Here is a 15821-nt window from a genome sequence, read left to right as displayed (position 1 = left end):
GGAATTTTATGCTAAGGAAGACTTTGTTTTAGAGGATTGTTCTTCTCTGTGAAAATGTTATGTTTGATAAATTTCTTCTAAGCTCTCAAGGTGTAGAAACGTGACAAAATTCTTCTGAGAAGCAGAGGTAAGAGGAACTTACTGTAAATACTTACTCAAGCGTTTCATTTACTCATTCATTTATTCCCTCACCAAATATCTACTGAGTGTCTGGCACCGGGCTAATTTCCAGATGTGCGGCATTGGAGCATACAGACAAAGTCTTTCTGCCTTCGCAGAACCATCTTCTAGGGAGGGAAATGCTCAATCCACAAGCAATGAATGAACAAACAAGACATTTCCAGCTGGGCAGTAAAGGCCCCGCTCAGCAGGCCCAGGTCGTTCGAACCATGCACATTCCCAAAAAAGGCCTGTCTTCGGGAAGACTGACCCTTGACAGGCTCCTGGGAGATAACCACTGAGCCCTTGGACTATCCTGCCTGGTAAGAGTGTTTTTAGTTGGGCCATGCTGTGTGTCAGTTTGATCTCTGTGGGGCTGGAAGACTGAGTAATAAGGTCAGTCACATGCGTACTATAAGCCTACATCACTGATCTGTAGTAAAAACTCTGGACACCAAGGCTCAGTGCACTTCCCTGGTTGACCATACTCCCACGTGTTGGCATACACTGTTGCTGGGAGACTTAAGGGCATTCCTATATGTCTCCACTGGGAGGAGCACTTGCAAGCATGCCCCTGGTTTCTCCTTGACTTTACCCATCCACCTTCTCCCTTTGCTGATTTTGATCTGTATCCTTTCACTGTAATAAACCACAACCATGAATAAAACAACTGCTTGAGCCCCATGATTCCTTCCAGCAAATCGTTGAGTCTGACCATGACCATATTAAATGAAATAAACAGGATGATGTGTTAGACTAATGGAGGGAAGCTGCCTTAAGATGGGGAATGGATTGGAGCCTGAGGGATGAGAGTGTGCTGAACATATGAAGAGCATAGGGAGGTGTGTTCCAGGCAGAAGGAATAAGAACTGTGAAGGCTTGGGGACAGTGAAGAAGTCGGTGGGTTGGAGGGACAGTAGGAGGCCAGGATGGAGCCTGGTGAGGGGAAGCAATGTGGTGCTGGATGGCGTGGGCAGGATTAGTAAGGACCAGATCAGGAGAGGCTTTAGGTCTCAGAAAAGAGTGTAGGTTTTATTATAAGCAAATGAGTCTTACTTGGTGAGGTTATACCAAGTTCTGTTTCTGCTACATTTTATTATACATAAACTTCAGGCACGTGAAGTCATTTTTACCAAGGGGCTCACAGTCCTGTTGCAGAGACATGTAAATCTTACAAGAAATAATCACCAAATAAAGTGAGTCCTTGGGCACCGAATATGCATTCAGAGAAGGAAGACATTATTCTTTCCCCATATTTTCTGCTCTGAGTAGTGGTCACCCTAAGTTCAGTGCTGGGTAGCATCTCAATTTTAAATTATTAAGAAATACAAACGCCCAATACCTACATCCCACCTTACTCAACATGAGCTGAAAATCAAATCAAGGAGACGCCGTAATTTTTTTACTTACAAGACTTGCAAAAATGATTAACATTTATAAAATGCAATGTTGGCAAGCACATATCAGAACTTTCATACACTCTTCGTGGAAATGGAAATGGGTGCCACCTTTTTTGAAGGGCAATTTGTTAATATCAATCAGTTGACATATTATCTTTAATCCATTATTTCCACTGCTAGAGATTCATCCCAAGGGAATACTTGCAGAAATACACATGAAGATGTTTGTTGTGGCGTTGCCTATAATAAGCAAGAAGTTTCTAGCAACCTAAATACCCATCAGCGGAAGAATGGTTGCCTTTATTATGGCTATTTGATATCATGGAATTCTGGCGCACAATGAAAAGAGAATGAGAAGAACTGTATCTACAAGCATCGCAAAAGCAGAGCCTTATGTACCACATCACACCGTTTGTGCGTCACGCACTTCTACATGCCTAATGATCTGCAGAAGGAATCACACCACTCGTGCTTCTTTCTCTTACAATTAATATATTCACTGCAGAAAATATAGATAAATTAAAAAGTGAAAATAAAAACCATTTTAAAAGATTAAGAAATTCCTTGATACCTGTAATTTACCACCCATAACTAACCATTGTTAACATGTATCCTCCATCCTTCCAGTCCTTTCTCAGGCATATAAAGATACTGCTTTAAATTTTAAAGTAAGTTTCACCTGGATGGCTTAGTCGGTTGAGCATCCGACTCTTGATTTTGGCTCAGGTCATGATCTCAGGGTCATGAGATGGAGCCCCAGTCAGGTTCTGTGCTCAGCGGGGACGCTGCTTGAGATATTCTCTCTCTCCCTCTCCCTCTGCCCCTCCCTGTCGCTTGCACTCTCTCTCTAAAATATATATATATATATATATATATATATATATATATATATATATATATATATATATATATTTTTTTTTTTTTAAAGCTACAATTAGGTAATGGTGGCAGAACAGACTTCCTGAAACAGGGAAGGGACGGGTGGGTAACACTGTCCCTCCTATGCTTGAGCAGAGAAGATGGACAGAGTCATGTAAGTTCCAGGGGTCATTAGCCTCTCAGATGATGTTCCTCATGAGTGCAGTGGGGCTTTATACAGTGTGGCTGGAAGCTCCCACCAGGTCCACAGGAGAAAGGGGTGCTTAGATGTCAGTGTTTAAGACAGTGTCAGGTCTGTTGCAAAGCCTTGTAGATGTAGGGCGCCTGAGGTCCCTTCCTGGCCTGGCTTTGAAGGGCCATACACTAGCCATCCCCTGACTGTGCCTTCCACCTGGGATAAAGAATACGCAAGGCCAAGGCACATGACCACCCATTGCCCTCACTGGCCTTCTCTGGACCACCATGTTCCATAAATTCCCTGTCCAATCAGCCTGAGCTTAGGTACATCCTCCCAAGGTCCCAATGTGTACCCTGAGGCCTTTGTGGTAGCCCAGGGCAGCTGTTTGCAGGGGCTCTGGCCGGAGCTCGGCGTGTGGGATGGGTGTGCACGCGGGGTTGCACAAGGTGTTGGCAGTACAGGAAGGAGCCAGAGGTGGGAAAGAATGGGGGTAGGCTGGGATTCAACATTCCACTGTTTCTAAATTCAAACCTGTCCTTCCAGATTGTTAGGAATCTATATTTGTCGAGATAGGAAGAGAGAAAAGATTTTATTTCAGTTTGTTGCCTTGATTTATAATTTTACATATTTAGAATGTGTTTTTTGGCCTCCATTCCTAGTCTCATCACAGGATCCCCAAATATTCAAGTACAGGTCTGTTGGGTTTCACGTTTTTTTATTCCATCACAAAAATTTTACTATACGTTGACTATATGTAAACATGTAAGATAAGGAGGTACATTTATGTAATTATCTAGAAGAGTCTCAGAAATCATCTCCAACATGTTTGCCCTAATTTTCTTGATATCTCAGGGGAAAACTATTTCAGCCTAAGATTATCTGCATCATTGATTTCACCTTACATTCCATTTTTATAACTCTGTGTTAGCAGAATATTTCACGGATAAGGAAAATGAATTGCACAGAGAATTAGTGTGTTTTCCAAAGACATAGAATTAGTTGCAAAGTCAAGACTGAAACTCCAGCTACTTCCTGGTCCAATTGTCTCTCCATAATGTTGCCTCAGAGATCAATCGAGAAGGGTGAAATCTGGGCTATGCTCTGAGACTTTGGGACAGAGCTAAATATGGTACAGAATCTGCCTTTAAGGGGATGGTACCATCCGGACCCTTAGAAGGGGACTTTTTTTTTTTTTTTAAGATTTATTTATTTATTTGAGAGAGGGAGCATGTGTGCTCTGAAGTGGCGGAAGGGGGGATTTGGGTGGGGGGGAGAAGGGATCAGCGGGCAGGGGCAGAAAGAGAGGGAGAGAAACCCTAGCAGACCCTGTGCTGAGTGCAGAGCCCAATGCGGGGCTCAATCTCACGATCCTGAGCTGAAACCAAGAGTCGGGCATTCAACCGACTGCACCACCCAAATGCCCAAGAAGGGGACTTTAAATCCATTCTACCATTATTTACTAGGCACACTGAGAAAGCAGCTCCTCCCCACCTTCTCCTCTTGGCTTATCTTACTCTCTGATCTCTCTTCTCTTTGGAAGTGCAGGCCAGGTTTCTCAGGAGACCACTAGCCTGGACCCATTCTAGTCCTCATCCCACCATGGGGTAGCTGTCCTTCAGGTCCCAGAACTTCCCAAATATTCTGGCTGGGAGAGCCAACTGCCAGCATACTAGAACCCCAACTGGGCTATATCCTAGATTACCTAAGTAGTCCAGTGCTTCAGTCCTGGTGTTTGCAAAACACAATATGGGTGAAGCCCCAGAATTTCTTTAGTAACGGCTCCATGACATTCTTGACAGCTGAAATTGTCCTTTTCACCCCAAATTACTTATATTCTGTTCTGATCAGTAAATTCATCTCTGACATTGCCATTAAGGCAACTAATAACATAGGTCATTTGTTGTTTCCTGAGTTTTTAGATAGCTGAAAAATTAGGAATCATAAAAAGCCCACGTCATCCTTTTTAGGACATGATCTCAAGAGGCAGTGACGCTTAAGTTAAAAACGCCACAGGCTTTATTAAACAGACTGAGCAGAGTCCTGGCTACCAATTTTTCTCTGTGAGCCCTTGGGCATGTTGCTTAAACTCTCTGAGCCTCAGTGTCCTTATCCACAGTACAAGAGTTCTGCTATCTGTGTGATAGGGTTTGGAGAAGGAAGGAGAGCAGAGCACGCATGGGAATTGCTTGCCACAACTCCTGACTCACCATGGGTACTCATTAAGTGGGCATCACCTCCTTTCTTATACTTTGTAGTGCCTCAGGGAAAATTTGAAACCGATGCTAAGTGCATTTGCCTAAACCTGTATTCCTCTGAGGCTAGAGAAGTGTCATTATCTGCCAGAACAAGTTGCTGGACCTTGACAGCCTGAGGACAATCTCTGCAGGCAGCGGCCACAGCTGGGATGGAAACTCCCACTGAGACCCTCTCGCCCACTTCTGCAGACCTCCCTCCTTGCCTCAGAGGTTCGTCAGGGACCACTTTCCCCCTCAGTACCCAGCTCAGTCCCATATGCTCCACACCAGACCGAGCCAGGCTCCCACCTCCCAGCTCTCATCACCTTGTCCCCGGGCGCCTGTTTGTCAACCAGGAGGCTGGGGTGGGATGTGAGCTGGGTGCCATCACCACATGTACCCAGAGCCACTCTTCTCCCTCCGACCATGTGATTCAGTGTGAGGACCAGCCTGCTGGGGGCCACCCTTTTTGTCTTCATGGTGTTTTCAAATTCAGGGTTTTGCTGATCATCCCTACCCGTAGACTGGGGTAGGGGTGCCCAGCTCACCTGGGCAGCTTTTTAACAGCTTAGGTCTCTAGAAGAAAGGTTAGGTGTCTCTATTTCTTCCTTTCAAGAGCCACTGGGCTCCTTACACAAAATCCCCTGCCTCGTCCTAAAAGCCTTCAAGTGTCCACATCTACACCTTGTCTTACAAACATACGCATGTGACTCTGTACTCTGTTTAGAGGAATTGTTTCTGTCCCTAAACTGTGGACTATTCACTGTCCCTGAGCACGGCTCATGCAAATCTGTCTGTGGTCACTCGCTTCTGTCAATTTCATCAGGCCAGGCAGCGTGTCTCTTTCGCTCATCATTTATATCCCAATCATCAGATATCAATGTATTACATAAACATCTATTGAATGAATAAACAGTTCCTTTTTCTGGAAGAAACCTTTTAGTACATTTATTTATCTAGAACCTATCTTTCTTTTAAGGTGCATTTTGGTCCCACCTTCTGCGTGAACTGTTTCTTAATTCTAAGAGTGGCTCCCAATAACCCTCCCCTTTGGATAACCCTCCCCTTTGAGTGTGGGCGGAATCTGCGATCTGTGATCGTGTCACCTCGTATGGCCCAGGAGAGACGATCTGGGTGGGTGCAATCTAATCAGGCAGCCCGTTAAAAGCGGAGTTTTCTCCAGCTGGCAGAAAAAGAGGAAGTCAGAGAGACTCCAGGTGTAAGAAGGTCTCCATACACTGTGGCTTTGAAGATGGCTTTGAAGATGGAGGAGCCCCAGGAATAGCAAGGGCTTGGCTGACAACCAGCAAGAAAACGGGAACCTCAGAGGTACAGTCGTAAAGAACCGAATTTTGCTGACAAGGTGAAGGAGATTGGCAGGCTGCTCTTCCCCCGAGCTCCATCTATGAGCCTAGTCGGACCGGGCTGACTCCCTGACTTCACCTTGGGAGACCTTAAGGAGAGAAAAGGCTGAATAGTAGTGTGAGCCCTCCAGGACTTCAGAGCTACGGACCTGGGAGCTAACAACTGGGTGTTGTTTCAAGTCATTAAGTTTGTGGTAATTGGTTATACAGCAACAGAAAATGAATATACCGGCCTACCCATAATTCTCTTTCCAGCTCTCCTCTGAATGCCCGCTCAATAGATCTCCACTGAGCACTTACTCATAAATACTTTTTAATGCTATTTGTTTTCATGTATATTCCAGTATGTGCTGTCCTCCAAATTCAATTGTAAACTCAAAGGAAACAGAGGTGGGGTCTATATTTCTTTCTAGTTGCCACAAATCCAGCTGAGAAAGTGCTTGATTAACTCACAGCTATTTTAAAAGAAACACTGCTTTACATCTTTGGAAAAGTAAAAAAGTGACCCTCTTAAAAGAAAATAACCATAATTAAACTGCAAGTTGCTGCATCAGTTGTAAACTATTGTGTAATTCATAAAGCGGTTTGGAAACATCACACAAATCCAGAAGACCCCATAATTAATTTTTACTATTTGAGATCTCATTGATTTTTTTAAGCCCTCTAGGATTCTCCAGCTATATGCCAAGATCATATAGGATAAGTGAATATTTCTAGAAGGTTTGCAAATGATATTAATCACACATTTATTAAGTTTCTCCAACCAGAAATCTGTCACTGGCTTACTAAAACAAAGCATTTCTATGTCATATATTCTGTGTGATACATAAGTGTGTGTACAGGGCGACAGGATGAGAGAAAGAATGAAGAGAAGAGACATCTTCACACAAGTCCAATGAATGGAAACAGTGACAACAATACCATAATGGGCAAGAAAAATCATTCAGCTAAATTCCTCCCCAGAAAAATCAATCTGCCAATTCGTCAGAATGATTTGAAGTTATCCTTGTATTCTATTTAATATTCTATGTGAGCTCTAAGAGACAACACACTTCTTTCAACACTCTGAACACTAATGAATGTGTAATAAATAATAATTAATAAATAATAAAATAATCAATGAATAAGTGAATAACCTTGAAACCGCTGCTCCACGCCATCTCTCTCTCCACCACAGAGACAGCTCAGTCAGGTGCTGATAACCTAAGCTCAGGAACGACTGTTTTGTCCTCTACTGAGATACTAAATATTATCTAACATTCATATATTTAAGAATATATTTTTCTTTCTAATGTCTATCCCTTATGGCAATCCAATTTATTATTTGGCAGTTATAGTTCCAGAAATCAAGAGCTATGGAGCCTGGCAGATTAAGTGGGCGCTGTAGGAATACAGAGAAGTATAAACCTTCCCCTGGAGGTCAGTTGGAGGGATAACACAGAGACCTGTACGAAAGCAGGAGACAAGGCCAAGTGGTCTCTGAGAAGCCAGTAGGGGCTGGGCTGAGGTGGTCTCACACAGTGGCTCTGTTATAAACAGGAAAGAACTCACAGAAAGCTCCAAATGAGACAAAATGTCCACACCAGCAACAGACTGAAATGTGTGAATTTTAAATACAAAAAAAAAAAAAATCCCCCAAACACTGATGGTTCTTTCAATTTGTTAAAGAAACTAGTCCGTGTGATTTTTAATATAACTCCGTGCAGCTTGGACCCAGGCTTTTCATCCCTTTCCCTATCTTGCGAGCATATTTTTTAAAAAGTGTATTTTAAGAGCATATCTGACACATTGAGGTCTTTGCTGAATATTTATTGGAAATTTTCCAGGCTGAAATAACCTTAGAATATACATCGTGCATTTTAGTGATCGTCCCAGGGGCACAATAATCGTCTTCATATCAGAGCGCGGGTGGGGAGAGGGAGAGATGGAGTGCATCCTGCAGTTGGCTTGGAAAGATAAGCAGTCTTCAAATATAGACCCCTGACTGGATATGTGCTACAAATTTCAAATGCACCCCAAGAGATTGAAGAATGTGCACACTAAAAGTGAGTTTTAGGTGTTAATTGGGCAGACTCTGCAAGCAGCCCAGTGTCTGGGTTTGAGGCCCAGCTCTGCCACTTACTAGCTGAATTTTCCAGGAAAAGTCATTTAGCTTCTCTGTGCCTCAGTTTCTTCATCTGTGATACAGCAGCGATAGCTGACCTTTGCTCACGGTACTGTGAGGATAAGAGAAATTCACGTGTGCTCGAAGCAGGCACTGGTACATGGTAAAGGTTGGTTGCTATTATTATTATTCATGTGGTTAGTTGCTATTATTATTATTTGCATGGTGGTTAGGTGCTGAGACCTTAGGTCAAGAAAGTTGGCCTGGGGTTTAATCCCAGCTAACCCCAACTCGCTGGGTGATCTTAAACAAGGAATTCAAACTCTCTGTTTCAGTATCTGTATCTGCACTGTAGACATAATCATTGTGTCTACCTCATAGGATTGTTCTGGGAATAAAGTAATTCATACATATCATGTGCAAAGGATAGTGCCACACAGCTTGGAGCACTCAATAAATGTTAGCGTTTATTATCTCTAATCAAATCTTGGGTTCCAGATGACATGATTTGAGCTCAGTATTTCATTCTCTATTTATTCAATGACGTTCAAAGCTTGGAAATGGTGTTGAGATGTAACCACTTTCTATACAGAGCGTATGTCTGCTAACGCCTTATTAATTCTATTTCCTTGTTTGCTCCAAATGCTACGCTTACTGAAGAAACCACTGATGCTGGAAGGGGTGTAGCACAGACATGGTGGAAGTAGACAGGGGTTTGAGTCCCCTTATTTACTAAAGAAGTCTGGACCAGAAACAAATTTGGAAGTTTCCAGCATAGTATCTAAGCCACGAGAACAGTGGCTGAGATGATTTACTTACTAGCTCAGTTTCAGTTTTTTTCACCTCTGCAATGAGCATAACAGCATTTAACTTGCAGATAGTCAAGAGAATTCAGAGATATTACATGTAACTTAGGGGAGTCCTTGGATCACAGCAATGTTAAACAAATGTTAGTTGCTCCTACCCACTGGAAGGCTATCAACGAGTCCCTTTCGGAAAGTTGCCACACGGGTCCTAGGAGGGGTATGGAATTGAATTTAGGTAGAATTACGTCACAGAGAGCACCTGGGCCTGAAACCAGCCCTGTCTCCCACTCTTCATAAATGCGCCAACTGCTTCAGGGCCCAGAGTGCCACCTCCCCTCTCTGCTCCCACAGCCCCCAGCACAGCCCTCTACTAGCGCAGCCTGCATGGGTGTCAGCACCACTGGCTGGTGGTGTCTTCCCCAAACCCCCAGCACTGGGTGGGTGGCTATGGGGCCCATCCTCTGTATTCCTACAGTATTTCCCAGCACGGTGCTATGTGCATGAGAGAAACTCAATAAATGCCGCCTGGAGAACAGATATTATAAGCAGTATGACACAGGAATATAAAGATCCAAACAGAGGAAATAAAAGTAGCAAAGGGAGGACAGGTCAGGTATTAAGTGCTTGTTGGTGGCAAGTGTAAATGGCAATGTGTGTTAACAAAACACTCATATTTTACCTAGCAAGTGAAAAAAAAAAGCCAGGCTGGAAAATTATAGAGTGGAATCCTAGTCTTCTAAAAACAAATGTATATACAATATACTGTATACACATGTATATGTAGGAGTGTGACATGTAGAAGAAAAGAGTAGAAGTAGAAAGAAATGTATAAAAATATTAACTGTGTTTCTCTCTGAGTAGGTGAGAGCGCTAGGAGGATTGAACATTTTCTTCCTTATGTTTCAACAATTAAAAATTGTACCAGAGTTCTATCAGGAGACAAAGTCATGCCAATTCAACAGGTGCGGGCAGGGGCCAGCCAGCTGCTGAAGGCCTCAGCAAGCAGGGCAAATTTCAGTCCAAGTGCCACAGGCATTGCTGTTTTGTTAGAACCGTACGTAGGAAAGTGATCTGTATCTTTGCATCTCTCTGGTTGCTCTAAGAGGATAAGAATGGACATTAGAAAATCAATGAGGAAGCTATTAACAGTAGTCCAGGTGAGAAAGGATGGTGGCTTGGAGTAGGGCAGTGATAATGAACTTGCAAAAGCCGCATGGACTTGAGATACATTTTTGCAGGTGGCAGCTGGGGGTTTTCTGGTGGGTTGGATGTGGAGTGAGTGGGTTGAGGATGGCTTCTAAGAAGCTAGAAGATGCTGGTACCATGTATTAATATGGATAAGACAAAGAAAGAGGTAGAAGACACTTTGGGGATGAAAGAGCTCAGTTTGGTCTGTTTTTTGTTTGATATACTGTGAGACATTCAACTTGAAGCTTAGAAGAGAAGTCTGGTCCAGAAATACACTTGGAAGTTTCTAGCATAGTATCTAAGCCACAGAAGTAGTTGAGGCCATCTAAAGAGAGAATGCAGAGGGAGAAGAAGGTGCTGGGACCAAATCCTGATGAACCCCACTGGTTCATCACCACAGGTGCTAGGGAAGAAGCCTGCAACAGGGTGGGAAGAAACTAGAAGAATGTGTGCTGCTAGGAGCCAAGGGAGGACCAGAACTATTAGAGCACACAGGGAAAAAGTCTAAAACAAAAGTTCAAATTTATTAGCAGCAATTGACTCTGGTTCAAAAGAAAGAAGCAATTGTCTATGGGTGATGTATTCTTTATACGTTCTGTCTTCTTCGGATTTTCTTAAGTAATACATTTATAATCACAGCAGAACAATAACATTTTAAGTAAATAAATGGCCTTTATTTCTGAATATCAAAAACTTATTTTTCAAACTTGAAGATGAATGATTGATTATGGGGGTTTTGTATTTCATTTTAAACGAGGAAATGACTGATAGTGGGGTTTCACATTTATTTTTTTTGTATGAGAAAAATGATATACTAAGCAATATAGAGGTATTTAAAAAATATTTTTTAGAACAGTTTCAGATTTATAGGAAACTTGTGATAGTACAGAGTTCCCCTAAACCCTTGTATCTAGTGTTCCCTATTACTGACATCTCACACTAGTGTAGTACATTTCTGTAGTTAGGAAACCAATCTGGACACATTGTTATTAACTAGAGACATTTAAACAAATCATGCTATATGGCTATTAGTTTTTCTATGGATATTTGATCAATTTTAAGTCTTGCAAATGCTGTGCTGAAAAACAGTATTCTACTGCCATCTACCGTTCCAAATAAATATATATATATATTTTTTTTTAAGTTTGAGTCTTAGAATATTTTCATTTATCTATACTTTCATAGCATTTTGGAGCTACAGGTTTCCTTGCAGTTTATTTTTTTAGCCACTTCAACAAATAAGTGAATATACTAAAGTTCAGAGGAGCCAAGTCTCATAGCTACTGACAAAACCATCCATCCATCCATCCATCCATCCATCCATCCATCCATCCATCTGTGTATTTATCAATTACTTAACACCTACATTAGGAAAGGTGCTGGGGATACAAAGACAAATAAGACACAGTCACTTTCTTCATAGATCTCACTGTCTAATGGAAACACACACAAAAAAAGAATACTATAAAATGAAGCGATTACTACATACGGTTCACGTGTTCTCAGAGCACAGAGGAGGAGCACATAGTTACCTTGGATTGGAGGTGGGGATAGAGGAATATGCCAAGACTCAGGGAAGTTTTCTGGAGGCCGTGGGGTCTGAGACAGATCTTTAAAGATCAGAAGGAAGTAACTAAGGGTATGGGGAGGGGGCTAGGAAGAAAGGTATTCCAGAAATAACATCAGGAATAAAGGCAAATATGGTATCATGAATGTGAGGAAGAAAAAGGCTGGACTAAATCATCAGGGAGAACGTGAACAGCAGAAGAGAATGAGAAGGACAGTCAGGAAGGTAAGAAGTGAGCATGCCATAGAGGGAGGTGTGGGTTTCCAGGAGGAAGTCATCAGTAATGTGGCGTCCTCTGATATTTTTATTAAGAGCTGTTTTAATATAGTGGCATGAGCAGAATCGGACTGTGATAGGTTGGGGAGAACCTAAAAGATGAGAAGGCAAGCAGAGGGGACAGATGAGGCTGGAGAGGCAAACAGGCCAGACCATAGAAGATCTGTGTGTCACTTTTAGGAATCTCATTCTTGATGGCAGAGGCAATGAAGAATCAGTGAGGGGTGCATCGCGGAGTGTCCAAGTCAGAGCCACATCTAGCTGGATCACTCCAGTGGTCTTGCGGAAGATGGATTAGGGAGAGGGGAGTGTTCAGAACTGGAGGGTGGGGGGAGAGCAGTGAGGGGCAACTGTGGCAGTGAAGGCCAATGACCGGGGGCAGGCAGAGTAGGGGCAGAGCAGAGAGTGTGCACTGCAGAAATATCTGGGAGCTAAGGTAGCTGGCAAAACTTTAAATTGCTGGATTTAAATTGGGTATCATAGAAAGAGTCAAGGATGATCCTGATGTTTTAATTTTGGTGACCAAGATGAGGGAGGTGGTACGGGGGCTACAGGAAGAAGATAATGGTGTAGAAGAGAAAGCCATCAGAACTCTGCATGGGTTGATGCTAAAGTGGTTGGGGGAGAATCCGGGAGGCACCACATGTTGGCAGTTGGATACAAAATTCTGAAGCACAGAGCAAAAGTGTGTATATTTGCAAGTCATGAATATATAGATAGGGGTTGAAATCATCAAAGTGGATGATGCAACACAAAGAAAATGAACAGAAGAGTGATACAGGAAAGAATCCCAGAGAATCCAGCACTGGGTGTGCGTGGGGGTCAGAGGAGGACGAGCCCATTAAGGAGAGAGGGAAGGGATGGGTCGAGAGGTTCATGGAAACCCAGGGAAAGAGAAAGAAAAAGCCAGTTCCCTGGCAGTTGGTAATTTTTCTGGCTGCCAATCGCTAGGCCATGATAATCCAATGCTGAGCATAAGTAACTTCACAGAACATTAACATCAGACAACGTCACTGTGTCATTGTGATAGAACAAAACGAAAACAAGACCACTCCATAATCATAGCTGAATACACAAAGAAAAAAACCACCATGCAATTACAAAATATCACTCTTCCTGACATAACTCCGAACAAAACACCCACATCCCTGAACCCTCTCCAAAATCACCTGACATAAGCCTAATCTTGTGACTAGGCTCTCCTAACATCCTCTCACTGGGACATCCCCAGAGTTCCCCGTGGTGTGCCCTGTGCTTTGCTGCAGAGTGAATAAATCTAACTTTGAATATAGGTGTGTTTCTGATGATCTCTGAGCAATGGGCTTTAACATCTTTATAGAAGCCAAGAGAGCAGAAAGTTTCATGGAGGAAGACATCATAGTATCTAGTGGAACGAAGAGGCCAATGATGTCCATTGAATTTGGCAAATATGAGCTTATTGGTGCCCTTTGTGAGAACAGCTTTGTAGGATACTGGGGGTAGATGCAAGGGTGTGCTTTTACTCGCTTGAGAGAGATAATTTTGTATATTTCTTTCCAATTCCGTGTTCAGTGACATCAGGTGGTAGCCGGAAATCACCCTTGAGAGAGTTTTACACGACAGAAATTGGCAAATGCTGCAAATCAAGGATTTGGGAGGGGTCAGAAAGTTGGTAAACATTTACCATCACACCACGGGGTAGACTAGACAGGAAGGAATAGGAAGGGAGATAGTGGAGACAATTAGAAGTTTGCAGGAATAGGGGAAGAGAGAGATGGGACAAGAATTAGAGGTGAAACACAGGGTCCGGGAGAAGTAGACTTCAGGCTGCCTGATTTCCTGTCCCCTGCTCATTCTACCTGTGCAATGATTGCTTTGGTTTACTAGTGAGAACATGGCAGGTTTAATGGGACCATTTCATTATAGCTCAGGAGAGAACTGGTAGTGGGTTGGGTGTTTACAAAGGTAGAGGAAATGGAATAAAAAAGGAAACTTCTGGAGGAATATTTTCCAAATTCTTACAAATGGTTATTGTGGTAAATAGCACTGGCTCTGGTGACAAACGGCCCAGGGTGATGTGTGGGTTTGTCGCCCAGGGACTGTGTGGTTTTGAGCAAGTTACTGAACTCCTTTGTGCCCCAGTCTTCTAGTCTGTATGAAGATAATAATAGTATATACCTCATTTGTGATATTAATTGCTTTTATAACCATAAAAATCCAAATTTATAAAAATAAAACCTTTTTCAGATACACTTCACATTCGTCAAGCACTCTGCGATCCCTAGATTATCCAGCAGGGGGAACTACTGAGTCGCCTACTCACTACTATAATCCATCATGTCACCAGTACAGCGGCGAAGAGGAATGATTTCATTGTCTGAGAAAACTGAACGATCTACAGTTGGTATTCTTGTAAAGAACCTGTTCCTTATAAACATGCAAAGGTCCGTTTCCAATCTTAGTAAAGCGGGATACTTATGTGAAAATCATCACCATCGCCCCTTGTATTGTGGCTTCCTCTGTGCCAGCGCTATTCTGCATGCTTTATGTATATTAGCTCTTTTAATACTCATTACCACACGAAGGGGTGAGCACTATCCATTTTAGAGATAAGGAAACTGAGGCACAAAGAAGCTAAGTGTCCCAATGTCACACAGCTGGTATGAGAAAGGATCTGAACCTGAGCTATCTGGTTCCACAGTCTGTGGGACATGTATTAGGCATGTTCTCGTTAGAACCTAAGAAGGATGGGTTTAGTCTCTTCCAGAAATTCTGAAGAGCTATTTTCCTTGCTTTCACCTCAACATGAATGAGTTCTTTTCCTCAAATCTATTGGAACAAGAAAAAGAAGATATACCTAGTCCAAAATCCTTTAGAGACATTAAGACCCATGAAACTTTGATATTTGTCTGAAACCACTTTGCTCCCCATCAGTACTCTATTTATTTCTAAGAATGTGATTTTTTTCCCTCACAAATGTATTATAGACACAGCTAATTAAACAAATATTTACATTACTTTTGAAAACCCCAAGAGCATATTTTTTTACACAATCTACACCGTATGCAGTTAACTCTTGGCAGAAGCCCCCACCTCCATGCTATTCTTTCAAAGTGAAAATATTTGCCTCTAAGGAAAATATGTGAATTTAGTTTATGTAAAATTAAGGCTGGAGAAATTTTTTCATGTGGCTTCAAACACTACTTTCTCAGCACTTTCATAGTTTCAGTTCTCAAAAATTGCCAGAGAACTGCGTAAGACAAAATAGTATTCTTTTTCTATTGAGAGTACCGAACTAAAATGCAGAGAACTTATTTTTAAACATTGCTAAATATTCCCCCCTTCTTTTATATTAAATTGGTGGGAAAAGCAAGGGATTCAAAAAAGATCTGTGACGGTACAAGGTAGATGTGACCGCCATTTAAAAAAAATGTGACCCTCATTGGATGTTTTTCATGATTTGCCCAAGGCCACTGTGGAGCCTGAAACTGAGAATTTGTTTCTCCCCAGTGCCACTCCCAGCTGCCCTACCCCTACTCCCCCCTTCACACTTGAGTCACCTGGTGACAGAAGCAGGGCCAGGACACTGGAGGTGGGATTTTAGGTGCTGGCTGCATGTTGACATACGGTTTTTATTTGGAGAAACCTCAAAATAGTAAATGAAAAGAGTAGATTAAGTGGGCTTTA

The sequence above is a fragment of the Ursus americanus genome, chromosome 11, assembly GCF_024610735.1.
Source record: "Ursus americanus isolate L20-20 chromosome 11, mUrsAme1.1.p, whole genome shotgun sequence".
Lineage (NCBI taxonomy): Eukaryota > Metazoa > Chordata > Mammalia > Carnivora > Ursidae > Ursus > Ursus americanus.
Note: the sequence above shows the minus strand (reverse complement) of the source record.